The sequence below is a fragment of the Salvelinus namaycush genome, chromosome 8 (assembly GCF_016432855.1).
Source record: "Salvelinus namaycush isolate Seneca chromosome 8, SaNama_1.0, whole genome shotgun sequence".
NCBI classification, from domain to species: Eukaryota; Metazoa; Chordata; class Actinopteri; order Salmoniformes; family Salmonidae; genus Salvelinus; species Salvelinus namaycush.
In genome coordinates, this window is record NC_052314.1 from 38,717,224 (window position 1) to 38,744,515 (window position 27,292).

General features: G+C 42.5%; 1 pseudogene; it reads right to left on the reverse strand.

Moving 5' to 3' along the window:
* LOC120052120 lies at positions 1–27,292 on the reverse strand (annotated as a pseudogene).

A 27,292-nucleotide genomic window follows, 5' to 3' on the forward strand; every position in this document is an offset into this window, starting at 1 on the left:
TCAGGCTGCAGAGGGCAGCAGTGAGCTGAAGAGTTTCTTCTCGAGAGGCTCTGCTGAACGGAAGAGTGAAATGAGGAGACACAGACAGCGGGGATTTAACCACTTAGTATAACCATACAGTATATGGTATGATGACAAGGGCAATTCAATAAGTTGTAGTGGAACTAAGTCAAGTTATATGCTCAAAAAGCAATAGTTCCAAGAAGCATTTCGCTACACCCGCCATAACATCTGCTGAATATGTGTATGTGACCAATAAAATTTGATTTTGATTTGAATATACAGATGTAGGATCTTAATTTGACCTATATTGCCACAGCAAAATGTAAACATTTAGTCAAAGGGTAGCGACTAGCGGCATGCTAGCTGTTCCCATAGATTTCCAATCATTCAGCCAATAACTATTCATTTAAAAGCACGTCTTGGCAGAAATATATATATATATATACTGTATACTGAACAAAATTATAAACGCAACTTGTAACAATTTCAAATATGTTACTGAGTTACAGTTCATATAAGGAAATCAGTCAATTGAAATACATTCATTAGGCTCTAGTCTATGGATTTCACATGACTGGGAATACAGATATGCATCTGTTGGTTACAGATACCTTAAAAAGATTGTCCTCACAATGGGCCTCAGTATCTCGTCAAGGTATTTTTGTGCATTGAAATTGCCATCGAGAAAATTCAATTTTGTTCGTGGTTTGTTCGTGGTCCGTAGCTTATGCCTGCCCATACCATAACCCCACCATGGGGCACTCTGTTCACAATGTTGACATCAGCAAACCACTCGCCCACAAAACGCCATACACATGGTCTGTGGTTGTGAGGCCGGTTGGATGTACTGCCAAATTCTCAAAAACGACGTTGGAGGCAGCTTATGGTAGAGAAATTAACATTAAATTCTCTGGCAACAGCTCTGGTGGACATCCCTGCAGTCAGAATGCCAATTGCATGCTCCCGCAAAACTTGAGATATCTGTGGCATAATGTTGTGTGACAAAACTGCACCTTTTAAAGTGGGATTTTATTGTCGCCAGCACAAGGTGCAACTGTGTAATGATCATGCTGTTTAATCAGCTTCTTGATATGCCACACCTGTCAGGTGGATGGATTATCTTGGAAAAGGATAAATGCTCACTAACAGAGATGTAAACAAATTTGTGCACAGCATTTTAGAGAAATAAGCTTTTTGTGCGTATGGGACATTTCTGGGAACTTTTATTTCAGCTCATGAAACAGGGGACCAACACTTTATATGTTGCGTTTATATTTTTGTTTAATGTACAGTACCAGTCAAAAGTTTGGACACACCTACTCATTCCAGGGTATTTCTTTATTTTTACTATTTTCTACATTGTAGAATAATAGTGAAGACATCAACACTATGAAATAACACATATGGAATCATGTAGTAAACAAAAAAGCGTTAAACAAATCAAAATATATTCTATATTTGAGATTCTTCTAAGTAGCCACCCTTTGCCTTGATGACAGTTTTGCACACTCTTGGCATTCTCTCAACCAACTTCATGAGGTAGTCACCTGGAATGCATTTCAATTAACATGTGTGCCTTGTTAAAAGTTAATTTGTGGAATTTCTTTCCTTCTTAATGCGTTTGAGACAGTCAGTTGTGTTGTGACAAGGTAGGGGTGGTATACAGAAGATAGCCCTATTTAGTAAAATACCAAGTCCATACTATGGCAAGAACAAATAAGCAAAGAGAAATGACAGTCCATCATTCCTTTAAGACATGAAGGTCAGTCAATGCGGAACATTTCAAGAACTTTGAGAGTTTCTTCAAGTGCAGTCGCAAAAACCATCAAGCGCTATGATGAAACTGGCTCTCATGAGGACCGTCACAGGAAAATGATACCCAGAGTACCTCTGCTGCAGAGGATAAGTTAATGAGAGTTAACTGCACCTCAGATTGCAGCCAAAATAAATGCTTCACAGAGTTCAAATAACAGACACATCTCAACATCAACTGTTCAGAGGTGACTGCGTGAATCAAGCCTTCATGGTCGAATTGCTGAAAAGAAACCACAACTAAAGAACACCAATAAGAAGAAGAGACTTGCCAAGAAACACAAGCAATGGACAATAGACCGGTGGAAATCTGTCCTTTGGTCTGATGAGTCCAAATTCGAGACTTTTGGTTTCAACCGCCGTGTCTTTGTGAGACGCAGAGTAGATGAACGGATGATCTCCATATGTGTGGTTCCCACCGTGAAGCATGGAGGAGGAGTGATGGTGTGGGGGTGCTTTGCTGGTGACACTGTTGGTGATCTATTTAGAATTCAAGGCACACTTAACCAGCATGGCTACCACAGCAATCTGTAGCGATAAGCCATCCATTTGGTAAGCGCTTAGTTGGACTATAGTTTGTTTTTCAACAGGACAATGACCCAACACACTTCCAGGCTGTGTAAGGGCTATTTGACCAAGACGGAGGGTGATGGAGTGCTGCATCAGATGACCTGGCCTCCACAATCACCCGACCTCTACCCAATTGAGATGGTTTGGGATGAATTGTACCGCAGAGTGAAGGAAAAGCAGCCAACAAGTGCTCAGCATATGTGGGAACTCCTTCAAGACTGTTGGAAAAGCATTCCAGGTGAAGCAGGTTGATGCCAAGAGTGTGCAAAGCTGTCATCAAGGCAGTGTGGCTACTTTGAAGAATCTCAAATATAAAATATATTTTGATTTGTTTAACAATTTTTTTGGTTACTACATGATTCCAAATGTGTTGTTTCATAGTTTTGATGTCTTCACTATTATTCTACAATGTAGCAGAAACACTGATACTGTTTATATAACCGTGTGTGTGTGTGGGGGGGGGGTTCAGGAAATGTATGTAAATCACGATGCTCATCTGCATTTTCTCAGCAACGAAATAGTGATCAAATTAAGATCCTACATCTGTACATGGCAAATGTTTAGTTTAGTTTGTAAACTAGATTTAGCTACTTTGCGTTTCATGAGTAGTTAGTCGGGGCCAGGGGTTAGTTAGGGCAAATAAATGGTTGTAAAATATTTTATTTCACCTCACTTTCTATTTGTCAGTGTGCTTGTTGTTGTGCAAATTTGTTATGAAATTTAGAACATGTATTTTCAGCATCCAAAGCAGAGTCCTGTCTCAGAGTGGATGATGCTGGCCAGAGTTGTTTGCAAGGTAATTGGTACTCTAATTGTGCAATAAACTTATAAATAGTGTTTAGGGGAAACAATACTTTATTGACACAATCATATTGCCTCAGAATATTTTCTTCAAAGTGTGTTCGGGGGTGTTTACAGCTTTAATTAACATTTTATGATCAGATAATATGCTCCGAGGAAGGACAGTAGGGCCAAAACATTAGCAGCATTTAAAATAAAAAAAAGTGTAACAGTGTGTTTGTGCCTCTCCTTTTGACCAATCAGATAACAAACACCTATAACACTAATAGTTGCACTGTCTCAAAAATTTTGTCCATGACATTCAGGTCAGTTATGTCCTTAACTGAATTGGTTCAAATTAGATTGTTATTATGATGGTGACCTGATTCCATAAATGAGGGGACAGTGAATTTTTTTGTGGTGGTTCCACTGACTGATGACAGGGGTGTGATGGTTCTGAATGCAGTCCACTGGACAGGCTGAGGGTTCTAAGACATGATCTACTGGGCCTTGGTCTGATCTATTCCTTGGCTCAATATTCATTTAATCCCAACATGTGTTTCTTTTTCCCCAAAAAAATTCTTTGGAGAAAAACAACATTTTGTTTTCGTAACACAAACAAGTCATTTGCTGTTTGTCATTGTCGATTTCCCAGGCAGATAATTCATTTGGTTATTAGGCACACATTATGCCTCCGGAAAAGCTATACTTGTGCTCCAATCACATAATGGTGATTTGTGGAAAATGAATAGGGGGATTGTCAGGGAAGTCGGGCTTGTTTTCCGATAAGGTTGTTAGAAATTGTTTTAATTATTAACAGTGAAGAAGTCTAACATACACTATATACACAAAAGTTTGTGGACACCCCTTCAAATGAGTGGATTGGGCTATTTCAGCCACATTCGTTGCTGACAGGTGTATGAAATCAAGCACACAGCCATGCAATCTCCATAGATACAAACATTGGCAGTAGAATGGCCTTACTGAAGAGCTCAGTGACTTTCAACGTGGCACCGTTATAGGATGCCACCTTTCCAACAAGTCAGTTCGTCAAATTTCTGTCCTACTAGAGCTGCTCCGGTCAACTGTAAGTGCTGTTATTGTGAACTGGAAACGTCTAGGAGCAACAACGGCGAAGTGGTAGGCCACACAAGCTCACAGACCGAGACCGCTGAGTGCTGAAGCACGTAGAGTGCTCGTGGCTGAATGGAAGCAAGTCCCCGCAGCAATGTTCCAACATCTAGTGGAAAGCCTTCCTAGAAGAGTGGAGGCTGTAATAGCAGCAAAGGGGGGACCAACTCCATATTAATGCCCATGATTTTGGAATGAGATGTTCGAGGAGCAGGTGTCCACATACTTATGGTCATGAAGTGTATGTGTTGCTTTGTCAAATGTAAAACAATATATATATATTATATGGTGGAGCATGACATTTATCGTTTGTGCATAAACCCCCTTACAAACAACAAAGTTTACAACGTCAAAGTCGATAGCTCAGGGAGGAGAATCACTCCTCTGTTGCCTTGAGACACACATTTAAAATAAACAAACTGTTATTCAAGGCAGAGGAGTGCTGGCACATATCTGTGCTGTGGAGGGAGCATGAAATCCAGACAGATGACGGTGATCGTGTCATGGAGCCTGACGGAGGCACGGTTCTGCTGCCCAGTGTAAAATGTTTGTTTAGACTTGACGCTTGTGGCATTCAGGCGCTGGGTTCACGTGCTAAATGCATGGAGAGGTGTAAGAAGCTGTGTTGAAAAGGGTAACTGCTTTGTCAGGCTGACTGCGTTCTTTTGGACCTGCATCACATCTATAGCTATTTTTATTTATTTAGCAGACGTGACTGACAACTCAGTTATGACCAGTAGGCTACATTTAAGAGTGCACTCAAGCGCTTTATATTTGGTCAACTGGGCAAAACTGGTTGAATCGACGTTGTTTCCACATCATTTCAACAACAAAAATCTACGCCATGACGTTGAATCAACGTGGAAAACCGATTGGATTTGCAAAAAGTCATCAACGTAAGGGCCTTTCGTCTTTTTATCACCCAACTATTAACCTAAGTCCAATTTATTTTTGTTTGTTGTTGATTTCACATTGGATTCGTGTTAGTTGACAAACTCAACCAAATGTAAATCAAAACTAGGCGTTGATCTGACGTCTGTGTCCAGTGCGAGAGATGGCTGTTGAAGATGGCAACTGCTGTGACAGATTGTTAACTTGAGAGCCTCTCACGAACATCCTTTCTGAGTTACTGAAGGTTTGGGTATTTGTTTTTCAGGAAGAGATGGGTAAAATATAGTACTTATAGCAGTAGTATTAGCATGGCAAGCCACTGATCCTGTAAGCTTACATGAATGTTTTCTGCATGGATATCCACGCAGCGAACATTCATGTAAGCTTGCGGGATCAGCGGCTTGCAAGGCTAGATGAGTAAGTCAATGTGACGTAATATCAGCTTTTCCGAGGACCTCACCAGAATGATTGATCTCCTCTAATTACCTGTTAGCCTTTCATGTAGTCAGACAGTCCACAATGAATACAATGGCATACAAATCTGATTTGGTGAATGGATTATTCCGCCTGCACTTTCCAGGAAAAGCTGTTGGGCTGCTATAAAGCAAACAAACAGTTCTAGTGAAGAAGAAACGGACCCATTTGTGTCAAAACGATGCAGTTCTGTTAACTCTGACTAATTCAGAGTTCACAGAATTCACAGAAATGCCCACTGAGTTCAGTAAGCTTAGCTCCCTGTCTTATGTAGGTACACTGAGTGTACAAAACATTAAGAACACCTGCTCTTTCCATGACATCGATCGACCAGGTGAATTCAGGTCAAAGCTATGATCCCTATTGATGTCGCTTGTTAAATCCACTTCAATCAGTGTAGATGAAGGGGAGGAGACAGGTTAAAGATGGATTTTCAAGCCTTGATACAATTGAGACACGGAGTGTGCCATTCAGAGGGTGAATGGGCAAGACAAAAGTGCTTTTGAACGGGGTAGTAGGTGCCGGGCGCACCGGTTTGTGTCAAGAACTGCGACGCTGCTGGGGTTTTCACGCTCAACAGTTCCCTGTGTGAATCAAGAATGGTCCACCACCCAAAGGACATCCAGCTAACTTGACACAACTATGGGAAGCATTGGAGTCAACATAGGCCAGCATCCCCGTGGAACGCTTTTGACACCTTGTAGAGTCCATGCCCTGATGAATTGAGGCTGTTCTGAGGGCAAAAGGCGGTGCAACTCAATATTAGGAATAAGTATATGTTTGATATACTCAGTGTATATCTACAGTGTTACAGAGAACCCTAGCCAGCCCTGGAGACGAAGAGTCACCTCGGTGTTACCTGAGCCGTGTGGAGATGACACAAGCTCTTAGATCTGGACTGTAACCCTGACACTGTCTTAGGGGCCAAGCAAAGCCTCAAGCAGCTCAGTGCCAGGGCAGGACATACATACTGCCAAGGCAGCTGAGTCAATCGACAAGGATATTTGAGCATTGATGGCCAAACCTCTGAAGCCACTTCACTTCACTTTATATTCTTTCTTCAAAGTGCCCGGCCGTGGTGTTGAGAAGCGCTTACGGCCATTCTTTTCAGGTTAAAGAAAGTTTCGTAAGCATTCTGGAGAAGTCACTTTTCGTGAGCATTCAGGCTTTGCCTAGTCTTTAACAAATACACCAGGAGGAAGTGTAACGGATGTGAAATGGCTAGCTAGTTAGCGGGTACGCGCTACTAGCGTTTCAATCAGTTATGTCACTTGCTCTGAAACCTAGAAGTAGTGTTGCACCTTGCTCTGCAAGGGCCGCGGCTTTTGTGGAGCGATGGGTAACGACGCTTCGTGGGTGTCAGTTGTTGATGTGTGCAGAGGGTCCCTGGTTCGCGCCCGGGTCGGGGCGAGGGGACGTACTAAAGTTATACTGTTACATTGATGCTGTTGACCCGGATCACTGGTTGCTGCGGAAAAGGAGGAGGTTGAAAGGGGGGTGAGTGTAACGGATGTGAAATGGCTAGCTAGTTAGCGGGTACGCGCTACTAGCGTTTCAATCAGTTACGTCACTTGCTCTGAAACCTAGAAGTAGTGTTGCACCTTGCTCTGCAAGGGCCGCGGCTTTTGTGGAGCGATGGGTAACGATGCTTCGTGGGTGACTGTTGTTGATGTGTGCAGAGGGTCCCTGGTTCGCGCCCGTGTCGGGGCGAGGGGACGGTTTAAAGTTATACTGTTACAGAAGGACACCTGCCTGTACTGTATGTGCTGATAACTACATAATTGAAAAGAGAAGGCCATAATCATTGTGAGATAAGTTCCCCTCAGCAGAAGGTATTGATTATTTGTGTGTGGTTAGATTTGGAAAATTCAATTAAAGGAGTTGTGCAAAGGATGAATAAATTCTCCCCCTCCAACCCATACAGAGACTTTGTTATGTTCTAAATCGATGTTGCACTTCACAATATATTTTCTTAGGAGGATAGAAATAAATAACATTTAAACAGTTCTGCTTACTACAGAAACACATTTTAGTTTCTCAGAAATATTTAGTCACGGGCAACCCACCAACGTGTGGACATCTTCTGGGCAGTAACCGATTTTTACTGCCATTTTCCCATAAGAAAACCCTATATAATATGAATTTTCAGATGACAAAATGAGAAGGGGACGGCTCAGCAGTATAAAAATTGATCAGGCCATAGATGGGTCCATGTTGAGGAAGATTTGTATGTCAGCAGTAATGGGGTGTATTAAAGAAAGGATTCCTTAAATGTAATAAAAGTGATGAGATGGGCTGGTGTTCCAGGGCCAGGGATAAGGCCCAGGCTTCACCACTATCTGCCACATCAATCCTCTCTCCTCCTCCTCAGACCCATGCCACCTGTTTGGGAGGAGTTTTATGCTTTTTGATTAAACACAGCTGCAAAAACGAGCAGAGCTGTATATTATTTTAGAGGCTATTTTAGTGAAACTTAAGCCTGGCTGCAGAGTTGCAGCCTTTAGTTCGATCGCCCCCCAGAGGCTTCAGACTACACACTCCTTCAGACATGATTTCTGACACAGACTAAGTCGTTGTATTTTCCAATTCTCCAGTGAAAGAGAATTATGATTTGATTTTATTGTCAAAACTGTAGTCAATTAGGTGAGTATTTAAAAACTAAAAATGAAGATATTTATCTCGCTGCTAAATCCAACCACTTGGGCCCTCAGATTTGTCCGTTTGGGATGTGAGTTGCAGTGTCAATTGTAATTTTCCTCTGAAAGCAGTAACTGTATTTAATCTCTAAATGTGAAGTAGTATCTAATAACATTTTGTTCTCTACAGGTATTGTCTGGCAGCTCCTCTGATTTTATGAAATCCATAATGGCCTTATAAAAGGTTAAAAAAAACCTCGAGTATAATAGAGCTTACAACTTTATCTCAACGTGGTGATATTACTGTGTGACAGACAGCAGGGTTACGCTCATGTTTTCCTCTCTGATATCCTCCTGTAGGTTACCGACGGCAACTGGAATAGCTACTCTCTCCTCTTCCTCGGAGATGGCCGGTTGATGAATATAGAACCCAAGCTGTCAGTCGTGAGGCGGAGAGACGTCTCGGAGGTTGCCTGTCAGTCATTGGGGGAACGTGTCAGAAAGTGAAAAGGCAGCATTAGACATCAGACATATTTACATTGAGCCCTGTCTGCTGGAGAAAGCCTCTCCCTCACCAGTGACAAATGTTGATTCTACAATAACGGCCGCGACGCAGCGCTGCGAAAATCATTTTCTTTCAGTGAGCGAACCCCCTCGTCCTATTAGACCTGATGCTGTATGAAATCCACCCCCACCATTTCCTCTAGCTACCTGGAAAAGTAAAGAAATGTGAATTTGGGCTCCGAGGAGAGGCTACAATATTGTACACACACTCAGGCACACACTTCAGTCTCCGGCTCTTTATTTGTCTGTGCCTGGGAAGGCCGAGGCCTCTTGAAGCCCGAGCGACCTAAGCAACAGCTGGTGTGCACAGACACATTTCCTATTTCTGCCCAAGGTGGATCATATAACTCTCACTTTATCACCCTTGGAGGCCATGTGAAGGACAAAGTGAGCACGCCCATAAACAAAACTAATGTTTTCATACTGGCCCTCTGGAGGTGGGAGAAGGGGCCCTTGGCGATCCAACACCCCCCCGCCACCCCCCCCCCCCCCACCCACCACCACTCGCGCTAATCCAACCCACCTCCGGCTTGGCTCCTACCCGTATCACCTTAGACCTCGACCCCACCAACCCTTTCCTCCTCGAGGGTCCCACTTTCCTTCGGTCTCACCCCCCCGTCTCCAGCCCACTACCCATCATGACACAGGCCACTAAGGCCAGCACTATGGCGATGCTTTGAATGTGGTGCATGATTTTATGAATTTATACAATTTTCTATATGTCATTTCTAGTCATAAATACAATAGGCCTAGTATGCATTTATGAAAATGACAGCGTTTTGGTAATGGCTATAGACCTTTGTACTTGTTTTTTTAAACTTCATATCCTCATCTGTTGTCCCCTTCCTCCCAGTCCTTCCACAGTAGTAATTCTAAAGGCACAGGCCTCTGGATATCTCGCCCTTCCCTCTCCTATCTCTAGTGTTATTGGCTGCAGGGCCAGCGGCTGCAGATACACAGCATAGCAGCCGGCCCTCAGTGACCCGATAACATTTATCGTTGTAATGGATTTTTTTTATGCCTATCATTAACTCACAGGCAGAGGGGGAAAAAGATTGCTTGTACCATTTTTTCTGTGGTATTTCGACTTTATGACATTATGTTCAGATATGTAATCTTCCATCATCCTAGTTTTAGGGCCTGTCTGACCTGTCACTGCTTTTTGTGTTTAAATGCATAGCCCTTTGTGTGCTGTGTGGACTCTCCTTGTATCTAGCTATTGTAATGAATATTTTATGAAGCTAAATTAAAATGGTTGAAAGACATGGTTTGGCTAATTATTGTCTGGCTACGACACAGTGCAACACTATTACCGCCAGTGATTTAGCTAGCTGAAGACTTGGAGAAGATGGACACTTTACGAGGGGGTTATTTGAAACTGCTTCGGACGGATCTAATACATGTGCTGGCAATACGGCTGTAAAAATCAAGGTTCATCGAAAAGTCATGAGGTGATTTTATTTTTCAAGAAAAATACAATTTGTACAAAATAATTGTAATGATGGAACAAACATTTGGAAATATTGAAAAACAATTAAAGTAAAAAAAGAAAATGTTTTAAGTTTAATGTACATAATTAGACATTGACAAAACACCAACCATTTATGTTGACAGGAGGGTTATCTCTAGAATAAAGATTGTAGACTAGTAGCATTTCTCCATGAGTCCTATTGGTTCTTGGTGGTCAGTGACTGAGGCACTGTGCATAGTTTGTTTTTCAGTAAGTTTTCTTTCTACCGGGTAGCGACTACTCTGATTCTTACTCCCAGGTGGAGACGGCTCGGCAATCTGGACAAGGTTGAAGTAGAAGAGGAGGCCCAGGAAGTGGTGGAAAAGAACACTGACACCAGGAGGGGAAACAAATCAGGCAGCCTGGCCAGAGGGGCCAGCGCCATGCTCATAAAGCACAAACCAGCCATGGCCACGATGGAGATGTAGAACTGCAGGAGAGATTGAGAGAGAGAGAGAGATGGAGAGGGATTTTTCAGGTCTATATTTTTCTAAGGGAGTTAAGCCATCACAGTTAGACCATTAGCCAAGGCCCTCTCATAGCCCAGTGTTGGGCTCAATTGGATTTAAATTCAAGTCAAATCAGAAACTGAATTTGACATGCCATTCAAATTGATAATGTCCTAATGACATTTTACATGAATACATTTTAGATTAATTAAGGGCTGGATTCTATCAGATCCGCGAAAGCCGATACCAGCATAGCAGGGTTTTTTCCCGGTAGTGTTGGAGGTGGAACTGCGTTAGAGCGGTCAAATCTACAAGTGGCACCCTGCATTTTACCTAAAGCAGACATCGCAATTGGCTGCACGGAGTAAGTAGCATGAAGAGACATCTCCATTCCAGTTCGAACACTGGAATGTGAGATGTAATCTACAACTCGATTAGGCTGGTAGACATCCTCATTGCTTCATTGAATGATTTTCAATTTCAAATATTTCTATATAGCCTACACTTTCTCGTTCTGAACTGCTAACGTGAGTGGGACGGGTGTGGCTTAATCATAATAACAATGCAAAGTAAACAAGATCAAAAATAAAATGAAGAGACACTGCATGACGATCCGGCATCACAGGACACTCCCTCATCACAAGCTGACATTTATGTTGCCTCGGCCGGTGCGTCCCGGAACAGAAAGGCAAACAGTGTTGGTAGCAGGATCAACATTAACATGTCTATTTGGGACCTGCGGACCCAGGGATCAGTGAGGGTAGGTTGCGTAAGCGCCTCCGTATGAGACCAACCCTATTAAACCCTCGCCCCAACGCCAGGCCTCCTTATTTATGCCTCTTGTGTAAATAAATATATCTAGGCAAACCTGTGTTAATGACTCTATAAAAAGACACCTCTTCCTTCTCATGACCTCCCACACCGCACAGCACCGCCCAGTAGCGGTGTCCCTGGCTACGTCCCAATCCCAAATGGCACCCTATTCCCTATACAGTGCACTACTTTTTTAAATATTTTTTACCAGAGCCCTATGGGGCCTGGTCAAAAGTAGTGCACTATAGGGAATAGGGTGCCTTTTGGGATGCATCCCATTCTGTCACTAAGGGAGGGGAGGTTGCAGCTGTAGAGCTGGGCAGGGCCAGGAAGCCATTTCAGACGCCTGTATCTTAAATAAGTGATAGATAATACTTGGGGCCTGGCAGTGGCTTTCATCCCAGGCAGTTTACACAGCTTACAGTCCATGGCACATTATATTTATTTATACAGTTGGAGAGATATGTATCTTCTCACGTTGATGCAATTCAGGTTATGAAATTACTGTAGCTAGGTTTCCATCCAATAGGTGACAGAATTTCATGCAAATGTTCAAAAATCTGCATAAAGAAAATATGCGCATTTCCCACCAGTGGTGTTTCCACCAAACAAACTTGTTGCGGATTAAAAAAATCAGTGCGTGATAACGTAGTGCACACAACATGTACTTTTTCACTTAATTTTTCACTTAAATTAGAAGAAATCCACATTTTGGGGGAGGGAGTTAAATAGCAAATGTGTTTACTCTGGTCTTGGTATGTGCATTGTAGCCAACAGCTTGCTGATACTGTGCTGGTAGGCTAGTCTACATGATGTGATTATTATTGATAAGAGTGAGAATATTTTTATTTGTTAAACGGCAGTCAAGCATCGATCATTATGTCACCAGAATAAGACCCTCGGTATTTATTGGAAAGGAGCGTCAAGAACACGTTCACCACTCTGTGAAGCTCATCGTAACTTATTTCAACAGTAGCCTAATAAACTGCATGCTTTCCCGAGTCATAGTGGGAGGACTACACACCATATTATGCAGTGGACAACAGCTCATAATAATGTCCGGAACAGAGCAAATGGAATGGATTCAAACACCTGGAAACCTTGTGTTTGGCGTTTTTGATACCATTCCACTGATTTCGCTCCAGTCATTACGAGCCCGTTCTCCCCAATTAAGGTGCCACCAACCTCCTGTGATATCATCGCGTGACTCCAAGTTTACTTCGATATGAACGGTTATTATATTATTAATATTTGCGCATAAAGACGTTTCCACCGCCATTTAGCACATCATTTATTTTATAGACACAAAAAGACCCCCACCAAACATCCTGTTTCCATCACAGCTGTCGTAAAAGAAAATTATACGGTATGACTTTACATAAAAACTGTGGATGGAAACGTGGTTAGTGACAACAACCTTCTGAAATGACTATGAAATGACTGTGACAAAAACCTCCAGCTCATCTTCCCACCAGGTGGCTGTGAACATTCTTTACTTATCTGAAGTAACTTGAGTAAGGTAAAGAAAATATTGGGCAACCCCTGCCCTACCCACTACTAGAACAGACAACATTGCAACTATCTGCCTGGTAAAGAACGCAATCTGTGTTGTCTTTGCAATCGGACAAATATTTTTGCTATGAATGGATGAATGAATACTTTAGCATTTTCTTCTATCACAGAGAGACATAGAGGTAGTGCAATGTGAAAGGGTATATGTTTACACCACTAGGCTACGCTTACTTTCCACTTGGTGACCCTTCCCGAGGTCCATGCTGGGCATACGGATGGGGCGGTGGTAGGGCCCCAGACGCAGCTCGTCTTCTGAGCAATGCTCCAGGCGGAAAAGCAGGTATACGCTGACGAACAGGAAGGCCAGGGAGGTGACCACGTACGGCACCAACAAACCATCCTTCAGTAACAATGGCAGCATACTGCAGCGGAAAGATAGAGGGGGGGGAGCGGGGGAGTACAAGAACAATGTAGTCTCTTAGAAACACATATCTCCATCCAATAAACTCGGACTATTGCCACACAAAGATGTGTGTTTACAATTCAGACAGCCGTAGTAGGGCCTTGTTAAATCCAACAAAACCCCATCTATTCATTGGCAAAATAAATACCCATCACATTTCTTTTTTAAATACATACTTCGCCAATTCAACAAACCCAGTACATTCAGACGCTGTTACAATAACTGTGCTTAAGAAACCATTTGACTAAATTATGCAATTATGTCTTCAATTTACCCAAACAAAAGATGTATGTCTCCATCAATGGGTGGAGTGGAGATGCACAATGCGGGCCCTGTCAGTTAGACTGTACTAGAGTTGATATAGAGAATGACTTGCTGTCCCTATACAAGACATGCTTAGAGGAGAGGTATGCTGGCAATGCAGTGTAATCCACAGACATCCCTATACTAAACCGCACGCACAACAATTAGTACTGCTGGAAGAATTTAACGACAGCTGGTGAAAGTTAGTCAGTTTCGCTTCCTCTCCAACTGTTCCCTTCATACTGACTACATTTGAATCTTTACTTGACTCTTCCGGAATAAAATCGTCCATAGAATATCAACACAAAAATTCATCTGACAAAGCATCCTATACTTTCCAAGGATTTTTCTAACAGCGATTTTTTGGATTTTTATTCAATGTACAGGATTGTACTTTTTGAATAGTCTCTCCTATGACCTTTAACCTGGTCTGTTGGTCTGCTATTATTGGCCAGTATACTTTCTCCATCAGTGGTTCCCCTACTGTAGCTTCTTACGTGAACTGGGAGGCCTGTAAAAACCAGATGGCTGGCAGAGGGAGGTCATTCAGTAGTAGGCATACTTGGCCTAGAGGCAGACAGAAAGAATTGGAGGAGAAAAGGTTAAACACCCCTCAATTATACACACTTTATTGAACAATAAACACCCTATGGGCCCTGGTCAAAAGTAGTGCACTACATAGGGATTAGGGTGCCAATATGGACGCACCCATCACTCCCCAATTGTCTAACTACAGTAGTACTCTTTGCGTATCCAGTTTCACTCATTCCTATAGCCCCAATAATTGATCAACCACAAACAACGCCCTCCTCTGCTCCACATCCCGGCGTTCCTCTCTAAGCTATGGACATGCATTACTGATTGATCCGGGGACAGACAGGTGGGAGATATAACTCAATCGTTAATGAAGCAACAGATCAGCAAAATCTGAAACCAAATCCCACTGTGCAGTAAAACCTAGATAACCTAGCGCTTACAGCTAGCTGCCTGTTGCTTTTTATATACTGCACTGCGGTTGGTGAGGTAAATGATTAGGAACCGCATGCAGGCAGGAAGGCAAACACACACATGCGAGCACGCACACCCCTACTCCCCACTACTCACAAGGCAGGCAGGATGATTGATATTTCGTGAACTTGGAAGGAGAAGAAGAAGAATGCCAGAGAGGAATTCACCTAAAATGGAATCAAACATCAGAAAACAAGACAGAAATACTCACTTACCAAGGAAAGTTTGAACTGCCATAGCATAGGGTTCACCCATAGTTTGATTGACATGAGAGTGGTGGCCAAACTGAAAACAAGTCAACGACAGAGAAGAATGAAGTAATCTATCATCATTCATAGAAACAATGCTATGATAAATCGGACCAAACAGTGAATGGCCCAGCCCAGAAACCTAAACCTCATGGTGAAACCGAACTGTGCGGCTGCTGGCTCGTTTTAACCCCAGCACGGTCCACCCATAAGACCACCAGCTATGTAGGAAATGTATCAAATACTGGCCCGCTTAGGGCACCCCAGCATTAGTTTAACCCGTCATTGTCACTCACTGGGGATGGACACAGAAAGGGAGGGGTGAGAGGGGAGGGGACCAGAGGGGTACCTCCACTCCGGCTGAAGGGGTAGGGATAGGGTAAGGTAGGGCAGCGCATGAGTGAGAGGTGAGGGCAGCTGTGTCATGGGCCCCATTAAGGCCTAAAGGGCCCCTGGGGAGAAGGGGCAACAGGAGCCCCAACATGGGGCAAGAGGAGTGCTTAGAGGGGTAATGGATGGGTGGGCTATGGAAGTGGGCCGGAGGGTCAGGTTGATTTAGAGTACAGTTCACAGATCATTTTCTGGGGTTGTTGAGCACAATTTAGTGGTATTCCACATCCATAAATAGTCAACACAGTGGTTCACATCAACTGTAACAGTAAGGTGAACAGTGATACCAGGCCATAGAAAGACATTATACCCCTCCTCCCCTCAAAACATACAGTTATTATAATATTCACCCATGACCAACGATATCTAGTGTTTTCATTTGTGTTAAATACGCTGCAGTCACAGAACTCCCGGTTAATCCCTGGTCTTAACAGTCTGGCAGGAACTCGTCCATCCTGTTCGGAGTGCACACCCCTAAATATAGCCCCACGGGTTATTCAAGCACACACCACCATGACGACAAGAGAAGGGTTCTATGACTGACTGTAGCCTCTCCTCATTCATGAGGACCGTAGGGGAGAATAATCTTTGACTGGCGTAACATTTCACGTCGCCACAGAAAAGTTAGCTATATCTTGCCCCCCCAAAACAGAAATGGTTCAAATAGTTTATTGTGGATTTCCAAATCTGAAATCTCATCAGCAAATTGCCAATAGTTGTCAGAGGGCCGATAAAAGCCCATAGCAGCTGGTAGTGCTCAGTACTCAGAAGCTGCTCTCGCATATTATTACAAGGGATAATCTTCATTTCACTCTGCTATAACACAGTGAGGCTCTCGTGTGAGGCTTCTCCGAGAGCCAGAGAGAGAGAGGAGGGACAGAAAGATAATGAGATGGAGCGAGAGAGAAAGATAAAGAGATGGACAGGGGGATTACCCGAGGTAGTGCTGGGTATCAGTGGACAGGATGGTCTTGATCTTTATCAGGCCGTTCAAGCTGCACCCATGTGTTGGCCACTTTATCCTGTCAACACACACACACACACACACACACACACACACACACACACACACACACACACACACACACACACACACACACACACACACACACACACACACACACACACACACACACACACACCTTTAAATAAGAAAATAGCTCACTTCCTATGCTGATATACTTTTTATTTTTAATGAAGCGTTTATAATCCACGTGAATCAATAAAATGTGTTACAAAACTCATTACAAGCCAAGGATTTCAAATGTAGAAACTCACATATATAGTATTGCAGTACGCTGCTTTAAAAGGCATTCTGTTTTGAAGAGAAGCAAACAAGTGGCGTTGCTCCAAGTAGAAATGGCCCAACTGAAAGTGCAATAAAAATCCCTTCTGTGCATTCCACAGTGCATTTACACAGGAGCGCTTCGGGAAGCATTACCAGCCTCATAAATCGCCCCTGCCAGGGTCCAGGGAATGGGATGTCACTAGAAGCGATGCACTTATTTGTACACTTGGGGACACAGGGCTAAATGTTCAAAAGATAATCACATTACAACAACTTCCGCATACTTCGGCACATTCACATTCAGACCACCTCATAGAAGACCACTGTAGTGTCACAGTGTCCACCCACCACACCCACCTAAGGCAGATGGAGTTAGGACCGTTGTGATTAATGTGATTTAAGTGCCCTAGAAGTTGTTCTGGGATCAGATAATAAAGCCCCCTGCTGTTTCTGTGATATGAAACAATGTAGAAATGCAATGCATAGATCAGTCTAACCCAGGCTTTCCCAAACCTGGTCCTCTAGTACCCCAACAGCACACATTTGTATTGTAACCCTGGACAAGCACACCTGATTCAACCTGACAAGTAATCATCAAGCCTACGAGGAGCTGAATGAGGTGTGTTTGTCCAGGACTACAACTAAAGTGTGTACTGTTGGGGGTGCTGGAGGACCAGGGTTGGGAAACACTGGTCTAACCATGTCTTGTAATAGTGTGGTTCCTTCTATAGTGTGAATTTCTACGAGGTCCTCTGGGCCTTGCTACAGCTGCTCAGAGCACAGCTGTGTGTGTGGAGGTTACGGACAGGCCCAGTCAGCAGGCAGGCCGTCCTGCCGACATCTAGGCCTCATCTCTCCTCGAACACCCCCGCCAAATAAGTACCCTACCGGAATGTCCCCCCAATGCCGCCTGGGCTGAGGTCAACACATGAACCATGGGGTTCGGCAGCAAATGTGGGTTAGTGCCGTTGGTGGCGCTCCTCACCTATAAGCCAGTGTGGAATTTCACAGGCGGCAGCATTTGGTGCCATTTTTGTGAAGCAGGAAAACTGAGATGGCCAGAGTGTTGTTTGATGGGTAAACTTACAACTTACCCTCCCGCCCCTCCCCTCCTCACCCCCGATCCCCTCCTCCTCACCCTCCCACCACTTCTCGCCATGTCCGCTTTTCTGGGCCCGGCTTCCGCTTACACAATTTCACAATTAGTTCAGACAGGCTTCACCTGGAGCCCCTCGCACCGCGGCCCGTAGGGCTATAGAGTCGCTCACACCCCGTGTATTATGTTTGCATCGTTTCATAAACAAATAACTGTCATGCACACTGCCACCCTGACCACCCTCACAGAATTTTCAATTACTTCTCACTTCACCGCACCTTGGGTGCCACCTCCGGGAATGGGTCGGTCTACAGGACACGGCGGGCATGGGGAAGGTTTCAAAAAGCTGAGCCGCGAGCCTTGGCCTCAGCTGCCGACCCCCCCTCATCCTCCTCCCCCATAACAGTGTTACTTTACCTCAGCACCTCGATCATGACACGCTTTCAACGGTGCCGCGGAAGTGTTTGCGATGCTACTCTCACTAATGTCCCCTGTGTGATCCATCATTGTCCGTTCGTCTTTCATTTCCTCCCCCCTCTCCCCGCCCTCCCTCGTTCCTGCTCCCTTTTCTTCCAGTGTGGCCTCGCTGTGTGTACATACACACGTGTAAGTTCACTTATCAAGGACGCAGCGGTTTGGCTGACAACATTTTGCACAACGAATGGATGAACTCTGACACGGATAGCATTGGACCCTGGCACCACATCACATCACATGGCTAAAACATGGCCCCACAATGATGTGCTGAAATGACCCTGGCAGTAAATTAGCTAGATTTATCTGTATCCCCCCACCTCGTCACAATGACCCCCCCTGAAACATTCAACATTTTATTCCTCTGTTTTCTACGATCCTGCATGGGATCCATTTCCAATTGGCTAAGCACAGAGGAATTGAGTGTGTGTGTGTGTGTGTGCGTGTGTGTGTGAGAGAGAGCATGTAGGCTGTGCTTTGAAGGACAGGGGGTATAGCGCACCACTCCTGTCTATAAGGGGCAGCACTGTGTTAACTACCTTGAGCCCCATTGTCTTTCTACCACCAACTGATTTCAACTTGGCAGATATTGTGGTCCCTCAGGTAAAAACGCAGTTATCACTGTAGATCACGGTCTCCTAAACGATGGGTAGGCATCCTCTACATCATAAATCAGGGGTATTCATACAGGGGTAGAGCAGCAGAGGTACTGCAGGGGATCCTGATTTATTTTTATTTTTATGAATATCACTAGCAACAAGAGAATAAATACCTTTTGAATTACATACCTACAGTAGAAAAGAGGAGAATATTTTATTTATAATGATGTCAACTTAATAGCTAATTACACTGGAGTAATCTGACATAGGCTTTGAAAAAGCACCCGGGTTTCACTAGTCGTGGCATGTGCCGCTGCTTTCTCGACCAAAACATGGCTAACCTTTATTTAACCAGCCTAACGGCTGTTATTAGCAAGAGTGTGTTTGGAGTTATATTACCTTTCTAGCTAATAGGCTATGTTAGAGACTACACTTTGTCTTCCAATTCTAGAACTGTGGGGATGTCAAAATAATGAAAAGTTATCCACCAAATATAGTCATATTAAAATGTTGATTACTTCTCCTTTCCATTATCATTCACCTGATGATAATACTAAAAAGTGTTTTGCTAACATATGATGGGGGAGTCCCTATGTTACCAGTTTGCCTGGGCAGGGGCAGTGTTGTAAAGTAAAAAATACTTTGAAGTACTACTTAAGTAGTTTTTTGGGGTACTTTATTATTTATATTTTTGTTCAACTTTTACGCCACTATATTCCTTAAGAAAATATGCACTTTTTACACCCATACATTTTCCCTGACACTCAAAAGTACTTGTTACATTTTGAATGCTTAGTAGGACAGGAAAATGGTCCAATTCACACACTTATCAAGAGAAAGTGTGGTCATCACTACTGCCTCTGATCTGGCGGACTCAAAAAAACTGAAATGCTTCTTTTGTAAATTATGTCTGAGTGTTGAAGTGTGCCCCTGGCTATTTGTAAAAAAAATAAGAAGATAATCGTGCTGTTTGCTTAATAAAAGGAATTTTAAATGATTTATAGCATTTACTTTTACTTTTGATACTTAAGTATATTTAAAAACCAAATACTTTTAGACTTTTACTCAAGTAGTATTTTACTGGGGGACTTTCACTTTTACTTGAGTCATTTTCTATTAAGATATCTTTACTTTTACTCAAGCATGACATTTGGGTACTTTTTCCACCACTGGGTGGGGGTCCCTAGGCAACAAAAGTCTGAAAACCCATGACTTACATCCATCTTTATGTCAAAAGACTGGGTTGTGGATGAAGAACCTGGTTTGGTCACCAAAACATTCTGGAACAGGGATCTAGATTCAGCCGTGGGACGATTTTAGTTGGAGAACCGGAACGTAATTATAATTATTTGCACACTGCAAATTGCCCCAAAAATAGACTGTACTTGAAAATAACAATCATTTGACACCTTGATTACATTGAGACACGATCATGTCTCTTGCTTTATTTGTGGGAATACATGGTGAACAGACTTCCTAAATTAAACACGTTTAGCTGAAATCCTGGTGAATTTAGTATTTTTTTTAATCTAAAACTTTGGGATGCCAAAAAACATAATTTACGGGACCGTTTTGGCTGCCTGTTGTTGACCCGTTCTAGAAACTTTAGGTGACTCACGTCGCAGAATATTAGGGAAAGAACTTGACCCTGTGTGGTTCTGTTGGTAGAGCATGATGCTTGCAACGCCAGGGTTGTGGGTCTGATTCCCATGGGGGACCAGTACGAAAATGTATGCACTCAGTACTGTAATTCGCTCTGGATAAGAACGTCTGCTTAATTATGTAAAACGTAAAACTTGAGAGTATGACTAATTGGCTTGAACACTGAAAACTTTTGGGGTCACTATCAATTACACAGTATGTAGCTCGAAGAGGCCCCACTCCACAAGAAAGAGGCGGTACAGGGCCTGGCTGGGGTCAGAGAGGAATGGCAGCCAGCAAACGTCACCAGGACTGTTACAGCGATCTTTACTAGCAGGAACAACCTCGGTAGAAGGTGGGTGAGAAGACAAATGATGAAGTACACCGAAGCTTTAAATGGAACCTTTATCTACTGCCCCAGAGTCAGATGAACTTGTGGATACCATTTGTATTACTCTGTGTCCAGTATGAAGGAAGTTAGAGGTAGTTTCGCAAGCCAATGCTAACTAGCGTTACTGCAATGACTGGAAGTCTATGGGTATCTGCTAGGTCATTGCGCTATCGCTAGTTTGCAATTGCGCTAGAGCTAGTTAGCAACTTCCTTCAAACTGCACGCAGAGACATAAAAATGGTATACACGAGTTCATCTGACTCTGGGGATAATCCTGAAGTATCACTTTAAAACTGTCAAATACACAAAACATAAACACTCGGGCACTGTCTGTACATAAAATCTCAATCAAATCCATTTTTATTTGTCACATGCGCCGAATACAACAGGCGTAGTAGACCTTACCATGAAATCCTTACTTACAAGCCCTTAACCATTACTCGCTATAAATGCACTTGTAAAGCAGTAAAACATTAAAAAAAACATATTTTCAACAGTATTCATAGGCTGAATCTCAGCTCTCTCTGTTGTTCTCTCTCACATGTTCCTCTGAGAATTAAGATTGTAGCGGACTCCAAAAAGACAACAGCTGTGTACATGACTGTTCGCGCATCCCAAGTTAGTCAATGTATGTTGTGAAAACCATGCATCGGCTAAAAGTATTTCACAGTAGGTCAGCTGTAGTAGCTGTGTGGTGGTAAAGTTGCACACACAGGAATAGCTGAGGAGCTTGGGCATGGCGATAGTGTCATCTGGACATATCTTCCCCTACCCATCTAATCCAGCTATCCATTTGCTACCAGATGCCCTTGGTACATTGTTACTAGATAAACAAATGTGAGGACACTAGTAACAGTCATCCAATCGGATTGCCTCGCCTCAATAACTCCGCTACTCTGTTTGGGAGAGTGGCAGAGTGGACATAGTATTGGCTACTTCATGGGGCCATGTTTTGTCCACTGGCTACAGGAAGTGGTGGATTCATAGTATTTCTTTCAAAAGAATCATTCTGTGATTCAGAGTTAATGAAAATAATCTGATCTTTGATGCTTTTTTTCATCAGACTTGATGGTAAACTGATTGTCTGATTGATTTTATTCAGTGAAATCATACATTCTCTGCTGGCTCCCACACAATATCGTTCCACACACAAACCTCCTTAGCCAGGGGTGTAAGTCTAAGTCAGCTAACTCACCCTCGGCCTGCCAGGCCCTGCTTGAAACACTTGCCCAGTAAGTAGCAGAAGAAGGGCAGGGAGTGGTAGAGCTCCATCTGTTTGTAGTTGAGGGCCAGGACGAAGGCCAGAGAGCCTAGCATGTCCCAGCCCAGACCCAGACCCACCACACCCCATAGGGCCAGCCCCAGGCTTATACTGTTGTATTTGACGCCAGCTTAAAGAATATAGACATGATGATATGGTTAACCCCGAATACACGTGGAAATTGGACTATATGGATAGGGACAAATTGAAATGTTTCAAACAGAAGAACTATAAAAAGCATATGCATGACCATGGTAGTAATTGAAAGAGAACACTTTGGAGATTATGGAGAAAGGATCAGACCAAAGGTGAAGACAACAGTTCACCTGACACAAGACTGAATCCAAACATTATACACTGTTGATTGTTTGTGCATTTTACATTTAATGTACTTTTCACAGCATTTGTCAATAGCGAAATCGGAAAATACTCTGGATACATTCAGAAACATAATACAAATATTATTTGAAATGTTGGAGTGGGTGCAAGATAAGAAAAAAACCCAGATGACAATGGTTTGAATGACAAGTCTAAGTGGTGTTTCCAAGTGGCCACACACCTCTCCAAAGTGTGCCCAGTAAGTAATTTCAATGCACTTTTATGACTCAATGAAAGAGCCTTCAACTATCAGATGCTTTTTTGAGCTCTCCTAGCTTTGCCATTGAGGAACTAAAGGAAGCACACTTGTCGTTCTTTGTCTGGAACACAGCCCTGTGTCCCCACCATCACAAAATAAATCGCAATCTTTTGACCGCTTATCCTATTGCTGACATGTTATAAAATACAATCTTACAGTGTTAGGCTTTCCAAAGGCACATCAGACAAACAGATTGTAATTTTGGTGCGCATAGAATGGAGTTGAGTGCATTCATGTGAGTGCATTCAAGTGCGTGTTTCGCGGCTAATTTTCCTCACAATACGACAAACACAGGCTCATTGTGTTCAGGACAACCCAGGGTATAACACACGTCATCCTTATAACTGTAGATCAATCACAGCGATGATAAAACGTTGATACTGTAAATGACATGAGTTTTCAAATATGGAACTGTTAACATTTGGGCTCAGGGGTGTGTGGTTTGCTTGTATGACGTCAAAGCAGTATTTATTATACTCCTCAACGTCTGCAGCAATTCCCTCATTCAGACAAAAAAAATTGCAAGAGTAGCCCGATTAGAGGGAGGGATGGGGGGCATTTTCTTGTCGGGAGCGGTGCTCAAGTTTATAACGGTTGTCAGTCAAAACCCATACAGAACTATGAAGTGGAGAACCTGACCTCTGATGTCATGTACTGTATACCATGTTGCTGTACAGCCACTGCGTTCCAACTTAGGCGCTTATCAATGACAACATTTTCAACCCGTATATGGGATGACAGGGGCTGCGATTGGAAAGGGCTACAGCTCAAAGTTTCTAACGCTGGTTTGTCAGAATCTGTAGTGCAGTGATAGAGACAGCTTTGGTTTTTAAAAGACACAGGAAATGCCCGAGGTCGATGAGAATAAGGCCTGGATAGTGCAGGATACAGGACTGTGCAGACCTAGTATCTTTATTTTTCTAGTTCTACAGTATCTTTGCTTTTATAGTTTTAGTATCTTTGTTTTTCTAGTAACGTTTTAGTTACAAGCAAACAGAGGACATGTAAATGACAGAATTCTGCCTTACCTTCTCTTGTTTGATCCTTCACTGAGGTAAAAAAAAAAGTAAAGCACAACAGCAGGAACATATATCAGCAGATCTGCAACAGGAACTTAGAAAATATAAATTTATTATTCAGTCCCAAAAATGAATAATAAGTGAATCATCCTATTCATTGTCTTCCGACAGGTGGCGTCTTCCAACAACTATTCGACGCTCATCCCTCAACCGACAGTTAATGCATAGGGAGTCGTAATGCTATCTGATGTAAGACATTGCTTCTTCTTGTGATAAATTAATGGCATACAGTACAATCAGTATATATATTCTCAAACAGGATAGGAATATGCAGTAGGAAAGCAAATTCTTTATATCGAGCCATGAAATGAGTCCCTTTTGCGTTCCTTTGATATTTTTTTGTAGAAATAATGCACCAATATTGTATTTTAAAAACCTGATATACAGTGTGCTCCAAATGTATTGGGACAGTGACACATTTTCTGTTGGTTTTGTCTCTGTACTCCAGAACTTTGGATTTGAAATGATACAATGACTATGAGGTTAAAGTGCAGACTGTCAGTTTTCGTTTGAGGGTATTTTCATCCATAACAGGGTGAAACGTTTAAAAATGACATCCCTTTCGTACATAATCCCCCCATTTTAGGGGACCATAGTATTGGGAAAAATTCACTTACATGTGAATTAAAGTAGTAAAATGTTTAGTATTTGGTCCCATTTTCCTAGCACGCAATGATTACATCAAGCTTGTGACTACAAACGTGTTGGATGCATTTGCAGTTTGTTTTGGTTGTGTTTCAGAGTATTTTGTGCCCAATAGAAATGAATGAATGGTAAATAATTTCTAAACACTTCTACATAAATGTGGACACTACCATGATTACGGATAATCCAGAATGAATCGTTAATAATGACGAGTGAGAAAGTTGCAGACTCACAAATATCATATTTGTGCATAATCATGGTAGCATCCACATTAATGCCCCTGAACAAGGCAGTTAACCCACTGTTCCTGGGCCGTCAGTGAAAATAAGAATTTGTTCTTAACTGACTTGCCTAGTTAAATAAAAGGTAAAACATTTATTTTTTATTTTTTATGTAGAAGTGTTTAGAAACATATTCTATTCTTATTTACTATAAAAGTGACTCCAAAATGACACAATACATTATTTACCATTAATTTCTATTGGGCACAAAATAACCTGAAACACAACCAAAACAAACAGCAAATGCATCCAACAAGTTTGTAGAGTAACAATCTTGATGTAATTATTGCGTGCTAGGAATATGACACCAAATACTAAGCTTCTGACTACTTTAATACACATAAGTGAATTTGTCCCAATACTTTTGGCCCCCTAAAATGGGGGGAACAAAAAGTGCTGTAATTTCTAAACGGGTTTCACAGAGATGAATGATGAAAATACCCTCAAATGAAAGCTGACAGTCTACACTTTAACCTCATAGTCATTGTATCATTTCAAATCCAAAGTGCTGGAGTACAGAGACAAAACAACAGAACATGTGTCACTGTCCAAATACTTTTGGAGCTCACTGTATTAAATGAAGAGTAAGATTTGCTTAACTGCCAAAATTCGGCATTTTGACATGTCCCTCTGTGCACTCTCTGTGACTTCTAGGAAGATGATTTTAACCCACTTAACCCCAAAATATCCCCTAAGTTTTCACCATCATTGTAAAGCCATAGTTATTTTATTACTTTGATAAAGTTATTTCTGAAGACTATTATTTATTTAATATGATTAGTGACTCATTTTAAGGTGAAATAAAACACCTGTCCCCCATTTTAAGGTCAACCCTGTTACGTCAACTAAGCTCTCCTTTTAATATGAAACTATTCCCCTTTAAATATTTTTTTTTAAATAACAACATTGAACATCTAACAGTCTAATCATAGTGTAAAAGCAGGTGAGCTGTTTCTACTCTTTTTGGCCATTTTCTGGTATTTTGTGGTGGAAAACTGAGTGGGTCGAGCATAACACATCAACCCTGTTACCAATAGATAGACAGGCTAGAAATGTCTTTTAACAATTGCATTTTTTTGTTGTGAAGCTTGCATTCAATTGCCCCTCCCTGTTGCACACAACAAGCTTCCATTCCCCCTGTCACAAGGGGATTCATGGCTGATTTTAAGATAAATCGTCAACCTTGTTGCAGTCAACCTTCTTACTGTCAACCTGTTACTTTATTTGGCACATACTAAAACAAAATGTAACCTCTTGATATGGGAAAACATGTTTTTTCTTCAATTGAACATGTGCTCTTTATGACAGAATGTAATAATTTGGTGAAATACGTTTTTTCCCCCCCACCAAGTTACACTACCCAAAAGGGACTCATTTCGTGGATGACCCAGAAAACAAATAATCACCTATAGAACTTTTATGTAAAATGTATAGTAGCTGGTGATCTTGAAAACCACACAGGGGGGTTAACAGGTGTTTGATACCTGTCCTTCAGTAGTCTTAGCTGTGGCTCTCATAAACATCTTATGGGCTAAGCTGTCATAACCTTGAGATGTGTGCAGTTCCACCCACTCTGGGTTTATCAGCTTGGCTCTGCAGGGAAGCACATACACATGGTGACATAGTGTTAGAAATAACTTGTGTGTGTGTGTGTACAAACAGACTTAGACATGAGCACAGAGTAGGCTATGTTAGGCTGTTAGGAGGGAGGGGGTGGGGGTCAGTCTAAACCCCAGCATTTCAAGTTGAAGTATCTGGAAGGATAAAGAAAAATGGAGTTCCTTAGCTATTGCTAAAAACCCATAAAAATACAAGACAATAGCATAGGCTATTGGACAGGTGCATCTAGACCAGCCTACCATTCATAAACAGGCAGATTATATGTCACTTCTTGCCAGTGCCGTTGAGTTCCGTAGGCCCCTTACATAGGTGGTTTGCCAGCCCCTGGAAATAAGATACATGTGTGAATATGCAGCTAAATGATAATAACTACTAGCTAGCTACAGCAATAATATGCAGAGGAAGAGAGCATAGTCATGCTGCTGAACAGTGGCAGCAAGCTGACTCTCATATTTGTGTTCGTCTAATGGCCATAATAACTGCACCAAAATACCGGCTGCCTTTCACCACTCAAAATCAGCAATTTGATACGTTCACAATGCCACGCGCTAGCTAGCTAGCTATGTTTGAAACTGAGAGCTGTCAGTGAGCACTGCAGGTGCAGCATTAGCACAAATAAAGCTAGCTAGTCCACTTCCTACCTGAATACGAGTTCAAGGATACAGCCCATCTCGCCGTAAGACCGAGCAAAACACAAAGGGATACAAGACTCCAGTTCTCCAT